Here is a 17,931-nt window from a genome sequence, read left to right on the forward strand (position 1 = left end):
CGGTACGAGTTCGGTACAATGAAGGGAAAAACAAAAACAAAAAAGGCAATTCTTTTTTATTGTGCATGGGTCAGGTTGTACCAAGCACAAGGTACAACCTGGTACCTTGTGCTTGTGCATGGTACAACCTGGTCAGGTTGTACCTGACCAGGTTGTACCTGGTACCTTGTGCTTGTGCATGGTACAACCTGGTCAAGTTGTACCATGCACAAGGTACAACCTGGTACATTGTGCTTGTGCATGGTACAACCGTGTCACACAGTCTCTCCCCTGAGCTAGCTGCAACAGCCTGAACTGTGCAATCTAAGATGTAAACAGTTAACAATAAGTAGCCCACATCATCTCCAGACTCCATCCGTAACTTACAAATAAGACAATCAGTTATAAAACTGAAAATGCAGCATGTCTTATTTATGAAAGTGCAAAATACATATAATAAGAACAAAACAGTCACTCAGGCTGGATTTAAAGATTCTGCACTTAAATCCAACCTTCCCACACAAAAGTTAAAATAAATTATTATTAAGTGCAAGAGGCATACCCTTGCCAACTGGCAAATTTGGTAACTCCAGAATAAAGACTAAGGTGTATCTCCACATGTATGGTGTATTACCGCATTAAATGTATTAATATCAATGCTTGCTGTGGTGAACGTAAACTTTCCATAGTCCATATTTCTGATGGGTATAGTCAAATAACAAAATGTGAAATAAAAATATAGGCCTGATGCAACATACAGGACTACATAGTCCATCATCTCCCGTAAAATAAAAATTAAATAACTATCTGTGCCTAATTATTAGAGATTATCTCTCAGAAGACAATGTACCTCTTAAATGCAGCTTCATTGTATTTTTAAGTTTTTTTTCCAGAAACACAAGTTTGTCCACGCTTTCACTAGTGAGGGTAGATCTTGTGGCAGTCACTATGTCACCTGCTGTTGAAAAAACCCTTTCAGTTGGCATGGAGATGGCAGGTACTGCCAGGTAGCACTTGGCCAACTTGGCTAGATTTGGAAATATTGTTTCATTGGACTTCCACCAGTCAAGTGGGTCGGATTCCACAGAAGTGCTTTCGTTGGCTATGGAGGCATACACCTCCTCCTTCACCTGATGCTTCAAATCAGGACGGTTCCTCTGACCATTTGCAGTGAGCCAAATACTTTTGCAATGGCTTTCTTCTTTGGAGGAGTTGGGGAGGATGATGTCTCAGACTCTGGCAGCTCTGGCAAGGAGGTAGCCTGTGAAGTTGATGGCTTGTCCTGTGTTGTCTCTATATGGTCACAACAAAGACAACAGTAAATGAGTGGGTTTATCAGTGAACACTGTAACAACAATATGTTTAGTGAAGACATGATAGAGCAATACTCTAATATAATTAGTGGGATAAAGTCACACACCTCGAATTTCTTGCAATTGAGAAATGTAAGTTTCTCTTTCACTCATATTGTTATGATAAAACATGGCTGTATGCCTCCCCCCCCCCCCCCCAATTCAACTCAATGTAGAACCGCTGTTACACCGGATTCTGCGACCCGTGTGGCCGGCCATCAGCGAGGGCCGGGAGTCGCCGCGCCGGGAGATCCTGCACAACATCGACCCGCTGTACAACCCCGCGCAGGGGGGCTTGCTGCGGGGGGGCTTCGGCATCTGGGACCCGGCGGTCCAGGCGTCCATCCACGCCGGGGACTGGGAGCTGCTCACTGGGGACCCCGGCTACGGGGACTGGACGCCGCCGCCCGTGCTGCCCAGCCTCAAAGGCTCAATGGATCCAATGGCTCCAACCCTCAGACCGCCAACACTCTCAGACTGTGCATGTTCAATCGAACCAGACACCGTCCGCACAGTTCCAGAAGCTTCCAACGCAGCTGAACCCACAGCCCTGAACTCGTCCGAGTCTCCTCAAACATTTCAGATGCCCAACGGTTGGGCCAGTGTGTTCTTCCACGCTTAAGGGATGTTTGTGTTTGTGTGTTGGTTGTATGGCAGTCGGAGGGACATGGGGTGGAGGATACAGAGCATCTATATGATATGGATGATGTTTATTTTGTTTGTGTGAAGTATTTTGGTATCGTCCCATGATTTTGTTTGAACCCATATCGTGAATTTTTCAATTAAACTGAAATCATAACTGAACAGTAGAAACAGACCCTTATTCATTTTATAATTTCAATCTTCTTATTTTAGTTTCTATCTAGTTTCTAACAGCTTGCTACATGATCCAGAGCTCAGTAGTTCGGCTAAACGGGACATTAAATGTGGTCAGGTTATAAAGTTAGATAATCAACACAACACTGAATTAAGGGTTAATGTTGCTGCTCCATGCAACAACAGGGACGGAAGGAGAGCACGTGTCTGGAATGAATGGTTACAAGATGTTCAAATTTAAAAAAGAAAAAGTACAACAACTGTAGATCTCTGAGACTATCCTGATCTCACAACTTCAAGTTCTGTTTTCATGGAATTCATTGCAAAAGGCAAACGTGAATATCTGGATGCAACATTACGTTGTGTAGGCCTACGTTACGTTGTGTATGTTACGTTGTGTATGTTACGTTGTGTACGTTACGTTGTGTACGTTATTTAATGTACGTTCGGTTGTGCACATAAAAGTAGTTTTCTCAATTAAACTTGTTTAGATTGTCTTTGAAAAATGTTACAATGTCGATTTTCGTGGTTCTTTACAATTAGTCATGATGAATGATTGATCCTTAAATACTAGTTCTAAAAATTGGTAGGCTATGGTATAATTTATTTACTTATGTTTGCATAAGATATTTGTGTTTATTTTCTCTTTTATTTATCATAATTTGCTTTGCGTATTGCTGACAATTACAAAAGCAAAAAGGGTAAATAATGGATTGATAAAATACAGTAATAAAAACAATACTATACAAGTATTAAAAAATGGATGGCCCTGCCCCTGCCTAATGAGGTGATTAAATGCTGCCCCCGATTAAGTGCTACATAATCTAATCAGGCAATACTGCCCCACAGAGGCTAAACACAGTAACTATTTCTGGAGTATGCATTTACATTTAGGGCATTTAGCAGACGCTTTTATCCAAAGCGACTTACAATAAGTACATTTGTCATAAGAAGTGCATCAATATATCGCTGTCGGTACAGAAAGGTTCATAGAACCAAGTGCAAGTACCACAATCGCTAGGCTAATCAATTCCCTGTATTACAGACATGATAGCAGCTGCTGCAGTTGCTACACAGTTAAGTGCTACGATACAATACAATACAATACAATACTATTAAGTGCTACAATACAATACAATACAATACACTTCAATACAGTGTACAATGGTGGTCAGATACAATGTAGTACTGGTACTTACCCAGATGTCAAGTAAAGTAATGCTTCCTTTTACAGGTCCCCAAATTTCATGGTCAGTAGGTTATTTGTTTTATTTATTTATTATACATTTATTGATAGTTTAATTGCAACCAAATAATTATATGATTATATTATTTTTACCAAGAAGCAGTTGATAATTAGCTGGTTATTTTATATCATAATTAGGCTGACGTGCAAAATAAAGAGCATAGTTATGCATGCAGAATAGTATAATATACATAAGAGGTATAATAATAAAATAGTTAAACATGCAGAATAGTATACATACTAGGTATAATAATACAAAAGTTAAACGTGCAGAATAATATGAAATGCTATTTCCAATAGTGACCACTTTGGGCAACAGAGGATAAAGTTAATTAATCATAAAAGATCTTCTTGACATTATCAGATGCAGAGAGAGAAGTGTCCCTGGCAGGTCAAAGGTCAACGGGCTGCTGGCTCTCTGGCTAAAGCGCTGTCTACGCGTCCTTCTGGCTGTTCACAGCATTCAGGGCCTCGTCCTCCGGAGCTGAGCGTACACACACTCGTCCACATTGGTCTCCAGCGTCCGCCTGGGGCAGGAGCCACCTCGACCGCCCCGTACTCCACCTCACTCCCCCCCTGCCCTCCCGGTCTCCCCGGAGACGTTAACGTTCAGCACATCATCATCTACTGCCATGGAGGACAGCGCGATGTCTGAACAAACAGAACATTAGAAAATGAGAAAACAGCACGGGAAGTAAAGATTGTGTTTAACAGTTATCCCAAAGAGACACTTGGTACCTCGATGTCTTGAGGTTTTCTTCATCTTTAGTGCCCAGTAGACTCCCACTGCTACTAGGAACAGCAGCACCACCGTCAGAGAACGAGCGACGATAGGGATGTGGTCTGGGACGAAGAAAAGTATGGCACAGAGGTCAAACATTTATGAATAGCCTACATATTGGTATCATACATGCATTTATAAATAATATTAAATATATAGGTCTGCTTTCCATATAGTAATGCCTTTAGCTTCCGACTTGCTGCATAAGGTATTGTTGTCTCTGTGCACCTACACATGTGTTCCATTAGTTGTGCAGTTTACATATATGAACCCTATGGTGACCGGTCATTTGATGAATCAACTACTAGTGAATCCAAGCTCCATTCATTCATTTCCCTCGTTGTGTTTGTCACTCACCGCCACCACACACAGACAAGGTGATGTTAGCCGCGGCTTGGCTCACGTTGTTGCGGACCGAGCAGTTGAGCAGTCCCGACCGGCCCGGCTCCAGAGTGACGTCACTAGCGCTACTGGGTCCGGAGAGGAGACGCGTGCCGTTCAGCGGGAGTCCGTCTAGACTCAAGCTGTAGTGCAGTGCCCCCCCCCCCAGCAGAGCAGGACACCCTCTGCTGTCCCGTGAATAGACACTCCCGGGACAGGAGGGGAGAGGAGATCGGGGCTAAGGGAAACCAACTGAGGAGGTGAGTCTCACAGTTTGACTGAAAAGAAACCTTCTGTTATTCACTCATAGAAACTTAACTGCATACAATTATAATCAGAAGTATCAACCTCTTTATCCCCCCTGCTCCTACTCCCAGACTAACTAGTGTTGTACTTGACATATTTTATGCCGTCATACACAAATAGGGCAGTAACAGAATAAACAGTATTTTCTCCCTAAGCACTTCTGAAGTAAAGTAGAGCAACACAGCCCCCTCTTTATATCATATTTTGACAGCAGTAATAATAAATGGGCAGAGGATACATAGAAAAGGCCTTAAAAACATTCAAGAATTACAGTATAGCATGTGACAATACCAATAATATGATCATGGAGCCTGAGAGCCAACAGTGTTTCTTTAAGAGCTACGAAGTCAGACGTTCTAGGGTCTAAATAATCCTTAATGACCTTAATGGGGAACAGCAGCTAAAACCAGCTACTGCTACTGAAATAAGATATAGTGACTCACCTTGAATGGTTAAATACCATGTTGTATTTTCTAAATCATTTCCAGCTGCATCATGTGCATCCATTGTGTATGTACTATTGTCTGACCAGTTGATGTCCTTTATAGTAAATATTCTAGTACTGGCATTAAATTAATATCGATTATTGTTCGTTTCCTGCCCTCTGCTGGAAAAAATCACTTCATACTTTTTCTTAAGTCTGCAAGAATCATCTTGTGAGGTCTTAGTAGGCAGCTGGACCTCCACGGTTCCTCCCAGAGAGCCAAAGCACTGGGATGTGATGTATGGATGTGTGGCGTCGCAAAAAATCTTCACACCTGGAGGTTTACAGAGGAGAATTAGACAATACAGGAGATATATCTCACTCAGATTCACAGACCAACGCTCACTATTACTGTAAGAACTGTTACTCTCTTATAACCATTACTATAAGAGTGATGGACATTTTGAATACAATGGGTGCCATTGCAGAGAGGACCATTATATTAATATATGTCGAAGGTTGAATTTTTTTTTTTTTGATTTACATAATTTCCATATGATCGTAAATGAAAATACCCGACCCTACCCCGAATACTCCTGATAATATGTGGTAATACTGTTGTTGTTTTTGTAGGGAAGTCACAAAGCAAAGTGCAGAGTAATGATTAATGATATTCAACAATATATGGACTCAATTTATCCAGAATTAACATACGCTAAAAACTAAATTGGTTTAACCCAACAAATGTGGAAAAGCATCTCCTTATGTTAAACCACTTACCACAAAACTATAGCTGACTAAATTACATAAGATACATAAAGATTTAAAACAGTTATAATGCCATAAAGACCTCACCATCAGTCACACCAATTAGTAACAGCAGCACAGCCCCCATGTTGAGCATCTTGACCTCAGTGTTGTCTCAGTGGAGTCCAGGACTTGAGCCTGTTCACAGGAACACACAACCCAGCCTATATGAGACCCACATGTCATCGCAAAAGTGGAAGATGTGCAACCGCTGAGCAAACGTTATACTCACCACAACTGAACTAAAAGGGACAATACCTTATTAGGATGAAGACAGTAAACAGTACTGTGTTACTGGCCATCTTCTAAGATCCAATAATTATTAATAGAAAGAAATTTTGAAATCAATTATGAATTCAGGGTAAAATTCTCCCATTAATTCTCCTATGACTCCCTGGAACGCAGCAGCTGATAGTGATTATAATGATTGCCAATCACTTTCACCAACTGCATTCCACCTGCCCGCCTACACTGTCCCTCCTCAGCCCAGAGGGGAAGCTGAGCTTCTCCTGGGCCTCCACAATATATTCATATTTATTCATGAACATGTGTTAATTTCATTGATCACTGTGCCATACAATTCTTTGTCACCGAGCTCATCACTACAATAGCTGGTTCCCTGTCAGCGATGGCACTGCTCCTGAGTAGCATTGGGAGTCTACTGTGCCAAAAAGCACAAAAGCTCAAAAGGTAAGAATTCGCGTCCCTTTGGTTTAAGTTTCAGGGGCAGCGGAGAGAGCAGAGGGAGAGTGAGGTGGAGTACGGGGCGGTCAAGGTGGCTCCAGGACCCAGGCGGACGCTGGAGACCAATGTGGATGAGTGTGTGTGCGCTCAGCCCCGGAGGACGAGGCCCTGAATGCTGTGAACAGCCAGAAGGACGCGTAGACCTTTAGCCAGAGGGTCAACAGCATGTTGACCTTTGACCTGCCAGGGACACTTCTTCTTCCAGCATTCTGCATGTGTAACTATTATATTAATATAACTAGTATGTATATTATCCTATTCTGCATGTGTAACTATTATATTAAAATAACTAGTATGTATTGCTGTATGAAACATAGACTTTTATTTATTTTTGTGTTCTATAAACGTAAAAACAATGCAAATTGACGTATATACATACAATACACCCAAACACAGACACTCAACTATTACATAGTTACATACTTTCTCCATTTAATGTTCAAAAATGTAAATTCTCATGGAAAATAGACCTTTGAGACCTAAAAGAGAACAGAAACATTCAAGTTATTTGTAACCTAAATGGTTGACACCTCTGCAGATGGAGTCATGGCCATTTCATGACAACCAATGAGATAAGGCAAACACTTGGGCAATGTTTTCTTCTCTGCCGTCTCTAACTTCCGCTTTATGGCTCAGATGGCCCTGATAACACAAACCCTAACAGCTAGACTTATAGGCAATGGTCAACCAACAAAGAATGAAACAATTTGCAGCACATTGGCAGTGAAAACATGACGGAGATACCAAGAATATTTTCAGTTTTTTTCATTAGCATACTCATTTAGCAGATGCTTTTATCTAAAGTGATGTAAATGATAATTTCTTGCAGCGGAATTTGAACCCTGAACCTGTGGGCTGGGAGTCCAATACCATGACCTCCACATTGCCCAAGGATGTTTCGAACCCTCGCCTGTCAGACTGCCCTCCTGTTGCCGAACCCTCACCTCTCAGACTGCCCTCCTGTTGCTGAACCCTCGCCTGTCAGACTGCCCGCCTGCCATGAAACCCCTCTTCCCGTTCCTCGCCTTTACTTATTTGTTGCCCTTAGTGAATTCCCTAATAATTTACTCTCTGTGTCAGGTTCTCTGTTTGTCGAGCATTTGGTTCCACTCGCTCTACTTCCCCAAAACAAATTTCTTTGCAGTAATAATCAATGCATCTTAGAATATGCCCAGTAACACAGTACTGTTTAACAGTACTGTGTTTCCTAGTAAGGTATTGTCCCTTTTAGTTCAGTTGTGGTGAGTCTAAAGTTTGCTCAACAGTTGCACCACTTCCACTTTTGCGATGACATGTGGGTCTCATATAGGCTGGGTTGTGTGTTCCTGTGAACAGGCTCAAGTCCTGGACTCCACTGAGACAACACTGAAATCAAGATGCTCAACATGGGGGCTGTGCTGCTGTTACTAATTGTTGCAAGGTCGTAATTCCAACATACATTGGGCATATTCAGCTGTGTTTAAAATGTCCCCCCAATATATATTTAATATTATTATTTATATTTTTACTATGCTTTGACATTCACACCGCCGTCCGAAATAATCATTAGCCAATTTATTCATAATGTAACCCAAATGTCTGCTGCATCTCTATGACCCTGGGACTCTACGTTGTGTTTAATTGTTGTGATGGGTATAGAAGGACCAAGGGACACAGATGTTCAGGATTGTGGACGCTTGGCAATTTATTCCCCAACAGTGGTAACTCTTCAATAGTTGTCCCTTGCATTATTGGCCCTTAACACTTATATTCAGAAACAACACTGCCTCAACAGGCAATTGGCCTCAGCAACACCAGTAGAGGCATATACTTTTCCCTGAAATTGTAAACGTTGCAAACGTGCATAAACATACATTTATATTTATGTGGCATTCAGTCCAATGCTTAAAATATAACTTTATCAATCCACTGTAGGAGAAATTTGTTAATGTTAGTCCATATAAAACAATAATGGTAAAAAAATAAATAAATACAAAACATGATGGTAACTCTAAAGTCAAACCGTCCTATCTGAAGGCTCTACTTAACCTCTCCCCTACTCACTTCCACCAATGCAAGCGAACAGAACTGAGTAGGGGAGGGTGGCCTATGGGAGGTGTACTCCATGGTAAAATGATATTGGGTTGTTATAGTAGCTCTTACAGCTGTTTGTGCTAGTATCATTTTATTCTGAGGTTTACGGAAGCTTAGTTTAAAGTTTTTAAACTTTTAAAAACTATACTTTCAATATTGCAATGTTTTGATGTCAGCAATAAAAGATTAAAAGCTGCACTAATGTACTTTATTAATTAAATATATATCTGATACATGGAGAACAGTCACTTAGTTCAAAAACAAAAAGCCCAGCATACTGAATAGTGTTAAAGTATATTTTTATTTTTGTAATGGTTGTGATGGCCCCAGGAGCCTACCTGCCTGCTGTCCTGGTTATCTTTCCACAGGTCATTGTGGGTGGAGCTGAGGGCTGAATGGAGAATGGGAAACACCAAGCCAGGGCTACAAACAGCATGGTGGGACACTGACACGTAAGTTTGCCAATGAACGAAGCTCAATCTCTATTTTGAAATACTTTTGCTTTTTTATGACAATTACCATTTTTATTTGTAATATATTAGGGCTGTAACTTTTTCCAAAAATGAATTTTAAGCAAAATTAAAATGCCCCGTAATTTGTTTGAATATATTCTAATACCCCCTCCACATTAGCTTGGTTTACTGATAGGTCAAGAGGGTATACAATAGTTCAAACTGATAAAAAAAAAGCACCCTCTGCTGGATAAGAAGGGAAACTACTTTTTAAATTGCTTATGAGACTGCAGCTCCAATATCTTGAAACATGTCAGCACTAAATCCGTCACAACGAGTTTGAAGTACGCAAGACAGGGAAGAGCACAGTTCATTTCATATTCTATAATAAGATATTAACTATTGCCTACAAGCAGTACAAATAAATGGATCAATAGTGTTTGGATGGATGTCTGTATGCCTGCAAAGCCAGCAGCAACACTTTTATAAAAGTGAAGGGGTTTACCATTTTTGTTGAAGGATTTCGGCAGATTAGACGCTGTTTAGCATATTACTGCCCTCCACAGGTCAGATGTTGACCTATATTTAAAAATACAGTCCTGTGTTGTGCAGGATAGCCGGGAGCAGGCGGAGTTAAGGTCTACAAAGATCGTCACGACTGTGAAAATAAACGGTTGACGTCACGGACACTGGTACGCCATTTAAAAGAATAAAAAATATTAGCCTATAGCCCCACCTATTTTTTACATGTAGAAACGCCACTGATATAGTGTTTAGTGCTGACCCTGGATATTCGGTATAGGTAGTTATTCAGACCTTCACTTTTTGTAATGGAAAAAAAGAAAACATTTTAAATAAATATTTTTAAAACTACTTTTCATATCGGCCCTAATTGCGAAAGGCAAGCATAGATTTAGACACATAGATTTAGTGTCTAAATCTATGTTGTCAGATTACAGTTGGTACGCTGTTAGCATGCTAGCATGAAATTTAGTCAAATGCATGGAACCTCATATGGTGTGCCTCACATCATATGGTGTGACAGGTTTTGCCTGTCACACCATATGATCCATTTGTGACACTATATGATATGAACTGTATTTTCTTACACATACAATTATTATTCACCTGGGCTAATTTTTTAGGTAATGGCTAGGTTAAATGTATATTTAGTATATATATATTTTTTACTTTTATTGGGTTGATAATCACATAAAAACTGTGACTATTAGTTAATTTCAACTGCTCTTCTGAGCCCGACAGGAAATAAATAGATAGTTTTCGAAATAAAAGCCTTCCAATAAAGAACAGGAAATAGACAATATGAGCTTTTGAGAATTGGGTTATTGATAGGTGATATTAACATGTTCTTCCTTTTTGTTTGGAAGCTTGAGCCGGACACAGAAGAAAGAAAGATGAGGACAGGAAAGACAGGTGCAGAAAGAACACAGAGATACAGAGAGATATTGAAAGGAGATCCTGAAAAGAGAGAGGAAGTCCTGAGAAAAAGACGTGAAAGGTATATAGAAACCATTGGTAGATAGGAGGCAGACCTATAATAATTCTAATTACAATCAATTTAATTGTGTATATCCTTTAAATATCTTGAAACACTTTTTTGCTCATCTTTTAACAGATACAAAGAGAAGAAACGCAAGGGGGAAATAACCACATTTAGAGGGAATTCTCTTCCCCCATCACAAACAATAAAGCTCAGAGAGTCATGGAGAAAAGCACAATTAAAATACAGGACACAGAAAAAATATCTAAACGCAGTTATGAACTCAACCCCTCGTGTGTCAAAATTGTGTGGATAAATGTAATTTAACAATGAGATGGAAATTCAGCCTGACCCATTGCCACTGCAATGTAATAATAATAATAATAATAATTGATCCGTTTTTTATAGTGCTTTTCTAAGTGCTCAAAGACGCTTTACAAAGGAATACATACAGACAATCAAACAAAAGGAAAAATAAATAAATAAATAAAAATATAATAAATGAATATTTTACAAATAAACAACACCACAACAATAGGCAACACATTAAGAGAGCAAGAGAGAGTGGAAGATGGCGGAGGATGATTTGTCAAGTGTTGTAGGTGGTCCTGAAGAGATAGGTTTTAAGTTGACTTTTGAATGAACAGAGTGTATCAGAGTTTCGGATGGCCAGAGGGAGGGAGTTCCAGAGGGTAGGGGCGGCGATGGCGAAGGCTCTGTCCCCCAGCGTGCGATACTTGGTCTTGGTGTTGGAGGTGAGAAGGTTGGCATCAGCGGAGCGTAGGCGGCGAGTGGGGGAGTGGCGATGGAGGAGATCTGTTATGTACGCGGGTGCAAAGTTCTTTAGCGCTTTGTAGGTGGTGAGGAGAATCTTGAAATTGATGCGTTGTTTTATTGGAAGCCAATGAAGTTGACGGAGGATGGGAGTAATGTGTTCTCTGGAGGGGGATTTAGTAAGCAGTCGGGCAGCAGAGTTTTGAATATATTGCAATTTTTTTAAGAATAGTGGACGGGAGGCCATACAGAATGCTATTGCAATAGTCGAGTCTGCAAGTGTTGAAGGCGTGGATTAGTGTTTCGGCAGCTGAGGATGAAAGGGTTGGTCGAAGGCGTGCAATGTTGCGGATGTGGAAGAAGGATGTTTTCCTGACGCTGTTTATGTGTGACTCGAAGGAGAGCGTGGGGTCCATGATGATGCCGAGGTTTCTGACCAGGGGGGAGGGAGTGACAGAGGGTGCACTCACACTAGGCCATCTGGCCGTGGCCGTTGGCCGTTTTTACACCTAACCGTGCCAAACTGGCCCCGTTGTTCTCTGGCCTGCATTCACACTAAGCGATCTGGCCGTGGCCGTTGGCCGTCGCAACTGTGGCCTGGCCACGATAGGCTCTTGTACATACGTCATCACGTCGTAACACGTCATCACCAAGCGTCCGCTGCATGGACCATAATAAAGTCTGCCGCCAGTCAGAGTTTTAACAACAATGGACAACAACACAGAGAACACAGTTCGCACTATGCTGAGTCTGTTGCTTATTTGGAGCCGTTCTCAGATAGAGCCCACTCTAGTTCACACTCACTAGTTGAACCGCTTGACGCCATGTTTACCGTTTAATGGGAAAGAAGGCTCGTCGCCTTTATTATGTCCATGGTCATCGCATGGACTATACGTCATCCAGCTCACAATTACAAAAAACGGAGTCAACGGCAAAAAAAAAAAAAGCAAAGAGATAGTGAGAAACACAGTTTGCCACGAGGCAAAAATGCTAAAAAGGAGAAGAAAAATCTAGTTGAGTCCTTTCTGCTGTTGGACGAAAACAGCATTCTTCTCCCTGGAAAGAAGGAAACGATAGGCAGGAAAGAAAGAAAACAAAGATGGGTACTGACTAGCTCTCTTAAAGACCTCCCCCAGGCCTACATGCAAATATGTGCAAGAGAACGCCACCTGTCCTACAGACAGTTCAAGAGTTACAGACCGTTTTACGTGACAGAGGCAAAGCCAAGTGACCGCAACACATGTGCGTGTGACAAACATGAAAATATGTGTCTGCTGGTTGATAGTATTGCAAAAAGAAAATGGATAAAAACAATCGTTTGCAATACAGAGAGTGAACGATGCATGTATCGCATGTGCACACAATGCTGCGTTGACGAAGTGCAGCTTAGCGATCACAATCCAATTGACACTGCAACATGGGAGAAGTGGTAAAAGGAGGATGTGCTAGTTGGAGAGAGAACCCACAAAATTGGGGTTAAAAAAACTAAAACGGGGACACTTGAAGACCTGCAAAAAGTGTTCCAGAAAGGGCTGGAAGATATTGCCAGTCACCAGTTCAACTGGATTTATCACGTGCGGCAATTCAGGAACATCAAAGAGAACCTTAAAAACAAGGAGATGGTCTTGCACATTGATTTCTCCGAGAATGATGCCTGTAAACTGAACACTGAGATTCAAGCCTTTAACTTTGGTGGTAATCGGCAGCAGGCAACGATACACACTGGAGATGCTTGCTCAGTCAAAAGGCACCCAGTGCTATGCCACAGTTTCAAAGTCCCTACAGCATGACGAAAGAGGACACATGAAGCCAGTCGTGGATGATTTCCGGAAAAGACAAGACCGTGCAATCGACACTCTGCACGTCCTGAGTGATGGCCCAGCAACTCAGTATCGTGATCGAGCAAACTGCTTCCTAATGAGTAGTGTTCCCTATACATGGGGATTCAAGCGGGTCACCTGGAACTTCTCGGAGCGTTCTCATGGCAAGGCTGCACCCGATGGTGTTGGAGGAGTGTACAATCGTAAGGCAGACATGCACGTCCTTGGAGGCAGTGACCTTCAAACCCCAAGGGATCTACTTGAATGTTTACAGCAGAGCACTGAAAATGTCACCGCCAATTGGATCGAAGAAGAACACATATCTGCCATGGATGAAATGCTCCCTCTCGTCAGTGCCTCCAGTGACTGGAATCAGCAGTACACATCAAGTCCTGTCTTTTCCCCCAGGAAACATATTTTACAGAGGTCTAAGCTGTTTATGCAATTACCCAGTGATCTGCACTTGCCACAAGCTGAAAAAACATGAGTTTGACCATGTTTCTCCTACCGAGGTGCCCCCTTCAAAGTCAGCTGACCATGTCTCTCCTACTGATGTGCCCTGTGCCCAATCAAGCCACCATAGCTCACCCATTGAAGAGTCCCAAGATGAAGAGGAAAAGGAAAAGTACATGGAGGGACAGTTTGTCATTGTAAAGTATGATATCAAACCGTATGTAGGACAGATCATGGGGATAGGTGGGAAGCAGCTGCAGGTGAGGTGCATGAAACAAGTTGGAAACCAAAATGCATTTGTTTGGCCAAACAAATCAGATTGCATTTTCTATCATCCCGGTGAAATTGCCTGTGGTATATCGGAACCGAAACCATGCAGTCGATTTGCCACACTCCTAAAGTACACAAACTGTGAACACAAACAGTGTGAACACAAACAGACATTAAGAGACAGACGTAATTAACTTGTGCTATTGTTGCAATCAAAATTAATTGAGGTGCTGTTTTATTTGAATGTTTCAAATAAATGTTTGAAAGGAATGTTTCAATTAAATGTTTAGGTTAAGTTTCATTAAATGTTTGAAAGGAATGTTTCAATTAAATGTTTAGAATGTTTGAAATTAATGTTAAAAACTGTTTTCAGTTGAATTTAAAAAATTCCTGTTATTTGCAATGAATGTTTTAAATGAAATGTTTATGAAATCAGAATTAACTTCACTGTTTATCAACCTCACTGTTTGGTCATTGTTTTAATATCAAATAAACTTTTTCTCATTGCCAAATTGTGTTTACACATTTCTTGTGACTATATCATTTGGTGTGACGTTCAGAAATTATGAGAATAAAAATACTTAGTGATGATTCTTGAAAATCTCACTGAAATACAGGGGAAAAAAAGCTAGAGTGACAAGAATTGTGTAAGATTTATATCAGGATTTCTTGGAATTAATGTAAAATATGTCAACAGATTGAAGGCTATGTCTTACATTGGGCGATGAAGAAAAATATAATTTATTTGTGTGAGGTAAGGCTGAATCTCAATATATTAATGAGGAATTATGCTGAAGCCAGTATAAGAAATGTATACCCCATTTGAATTTACATAGAAAAAATGTCCATATGACAATATTGGGCACAAACTCAACGAATTGGTGAATAAATACAGCTTTCAATGATAAACATCAATGAAAACATAGGCTACATGTTATGAAATATAAGAATCATTACAATGCAACTCAATTATTCACGTCTTATATTTGATTATTTATTTTCAACCTTTTTTTCGGGCTTATATGTCACCCACCCATCTTGAGCTTGTAGCGTACATGTTTGACTATGAAATCATATTCAGACGACGTGTGTGCGGAGAGAGACGCGGTTCACTGTGATACAAAACAACCACCTACCAGCCAGGACTACCAGGACGGCCGACAGCCAGAAGAAGAGGGGACCGGAGAACCTCACAATAAAATCTGCGATATTTCCACGACAAGGTGAAAGAGATACATTTAGCCGTCTAGCCCCATTGACCCACATTCATCTGCACTCAGGCGACCACTCCCAGTGGAATTCTAATGGAACTGCAACCAATACAATGGGCTCAATAGAGTGGCGAAGTCACGCCTCTTCCGGTAGAGCTCATGGGACCTATGAGATCGAAAAATATGAATGGGTGTCAATGGAGAGAAAATTATTATTTTCTGGTCCCAGTCTTTATATGACCTGGATTACACATATGTTATTTGTGGATTTGAATGATAATTTTTCATGCAAAGAAAACTAAAAATTTTCGTGAAGAAGATTGATAATTTTAGGTTTTATGTGAGGCCGCTTTGTGAACTACAGCTCTTCGCTGCTCTCGACGCATATGATATACGTCACAACACCCGCACTTGGAACTCGGCACAGAGATGGCGATCTCTCTGCCCCACTTCACCGCTGTTTCCAAGGGGAGGATAAAAGCATCGAAAGAGGTGAAAACCATTATAAGTCGGGGCACGTGCAGAGTTTCAGTTATGCCGATGGGAAGATTGTCGGTCTTCTCCACGCCAGTCGCAGGGAGCGTGACGTCACATACGAGCCGTGTAGTCTTTCTCGTTGTGTTTTCTCTACAGCCTTTATCTGAACAATTGCATAATAAACGGTTGAACTCTTTGCATGAAAAATGTTAATTTAAATCCACAAACAACATATGTGTAATCCAGGGCATATAAAGACCGGGACCAGAAAATAAATATTTTCTCTCCATTGACACCCATTCATATTTTTCGATCTCATAGGTCCCATGAGCTCTAACGGAAGGGGCATGACTTCGCCACTCTATAGAGTGGCGAAGTCACGCCTCTGGATGTTTGTGGATTTAAATGATAATTTTTCATGCAAAGAAAACTAAAAATGTTCGTGAAGAAGTTTGATAATTTTAGGTTTTATGTGAGGCCGCTTTGTGAACTACAGCTCTTCGCTGCTCTCGACGCATATGATATACGTCACCACACCCGTCCTTGGAACTCGGCACAGAGATGGCGATCTCTCTGCCCCACTTCACCGCCTTTTCCAAGGGGAGGATAAAAGCATCGAAAGAGGTGAAAACCATTATAAATCGGGGCACGTGCAGAGTTTCAGTTATGCCGATGGGAAGATTGTCGGTCTTCTCCACGCCAGTCGCAGGGAGCGTGACGTCACATACGAGCCGTGTAGTCTTTCTCGTTGTGTTTTCTCTACAGCCTTTATCTGAACAATTGCACAATAAACGGTCGAACTCTTTGCATGAAAAATTATCCTTTAAATCCATAAACAACATATGTGTAATCCAGGGCATATAAAGACCGGGACCAGAAAATAATTATTTTCTCTCCATTGACACCCATTCATATTTTTCGATCTCATAGGTCCCATGAGCCCTACCGGAAGGGGCGTGAGTGCCAAGGCTCTCAGTAGACGAGCTCTGACGTATACATCTGATCACATCCCTCTCTCTCACTCACTCACAGTCACATATGCAAATATTCGCTACATTTTTGATTAAAATTCAAATGAACCATCGTTTGTTATTAAATGGTATTTACAAAAAAAATAGGATTTTAATATTTCTGATTCTGCCGTGCAATATATTAAGGAACATGATAAAAAACTCTGCAAATCTATCCCTGAAATCTCTGGTTTACGGCTTTACTGAGATGAAACCAAATACAGAATGACTTAAGTTAATCACAAACATCTTGTTTAACATTCAGATGCGATGTCTCTCTATACATTGTTTAAGCAGTGAGTCACAATCATTTAAGCAGCCGTTTGGCTTAAAGGCTGCTTCATTCAGACCTGCAAACTCCTCAGAGGAAAAAAGGTGACAGTGTCACGGGGGGATTTTTTTTTTATTGTAATATACAAATGACACTACTCTAAGCGTGACTTAACAAAACTCTTTATCAAAAATCAATGTCAAAACATCCTTAAGGCTTATAAAAAATATTTTATTTACAACTGTCACCATTTTTTTTTTTGTCTCTTATTATTGGAGAGACAAAAAATAATTATTATTCTGTGAAGTTGATGAATTGTCACTTTTAGGTTTTCTACCCAGTTACCAAAAAAAGAAACATTTGGAATAGTATGCGCTGTGGCAAGCACATGGTTTGCATGTGTTACTTCGAAGGCAAAAAAAATCTAAAATACAAGAAAACACAAAAACCTACATTCAACCAGTGGGGTATGGCCCCTGACTCTCTGAGGAGGTAGGTACCTCCAGGTACCACCTCCATGCCAGGGCGCCCTGAATTTATGTTTATTAACAGCTCCTCCACCGGGGTCAAGACAATTTGAGGGCCAGATCCAGTCTGCCGACTGTCGGCCTATTCACGATTTGCTTAAAAAAATGGCTAATTTAAATTTATACCAATACGATGGTGGCAAAAGCTTACCAGTTTTTATGTTTTTTACACTTCATTTCTATACTTGATCCGCTGACCGCTTGGGAGCCATCGGAGTACATATTTTTTTTAGAAGAAAGGGGTTATGTGGTAGGA

The 17,931-nt window shown here is 40.8% G+C and overlaps 1 protein-coding gene and 1 long non-coding RNA gene across 3 annotated transcripts in view; both read right to left on the reverse strand.

The window, feature by feature from the left end:
* Positions 1 to 17,931, reverse strand: part of LOC115542259 (uncharacterized) — a 578,272-nt gene that overhangs the window by 493,289 nt on the left and 67,052 nt on the right. The window lies entirely within an intron of this gene.
* LOC115542413 (uncharacterized) lies at positions 3,238 to 6,265 on the reverse strand. Of its 2 annotated transcripts, XR_003976524.1 has the most exons (5): positions 6,141 to 6,265; positions 5,305 to 5,619; positions 4,532 to 4,793; positions 4,132 to 4,236; positions 3,238 to 4,044 (listed from the first exon to the last, which is right to left on the reverse strand). It is a non-coding gene; the product is annotated as an uncharacterized LOC115542413 (long non-coding RNA). The 2 variants fall into 2 exon arrangements; XR_003976523.1 differs by having other exon boundaries at positions 4,532 to 5,619.

This window comes from Gadus morhua, chromosome 4 (genome assembly GCF_902167405.1).
Source record: "Gadus morhua chromosome 4, gadMor3.0, whole genome shotgun sequence".
Taxonomy (NCBI): Eukaryota; Metazoa; Chordata; class Actinopteri; order Gadiformes; family Gadidae; genus Gadus; species Gadus morhua.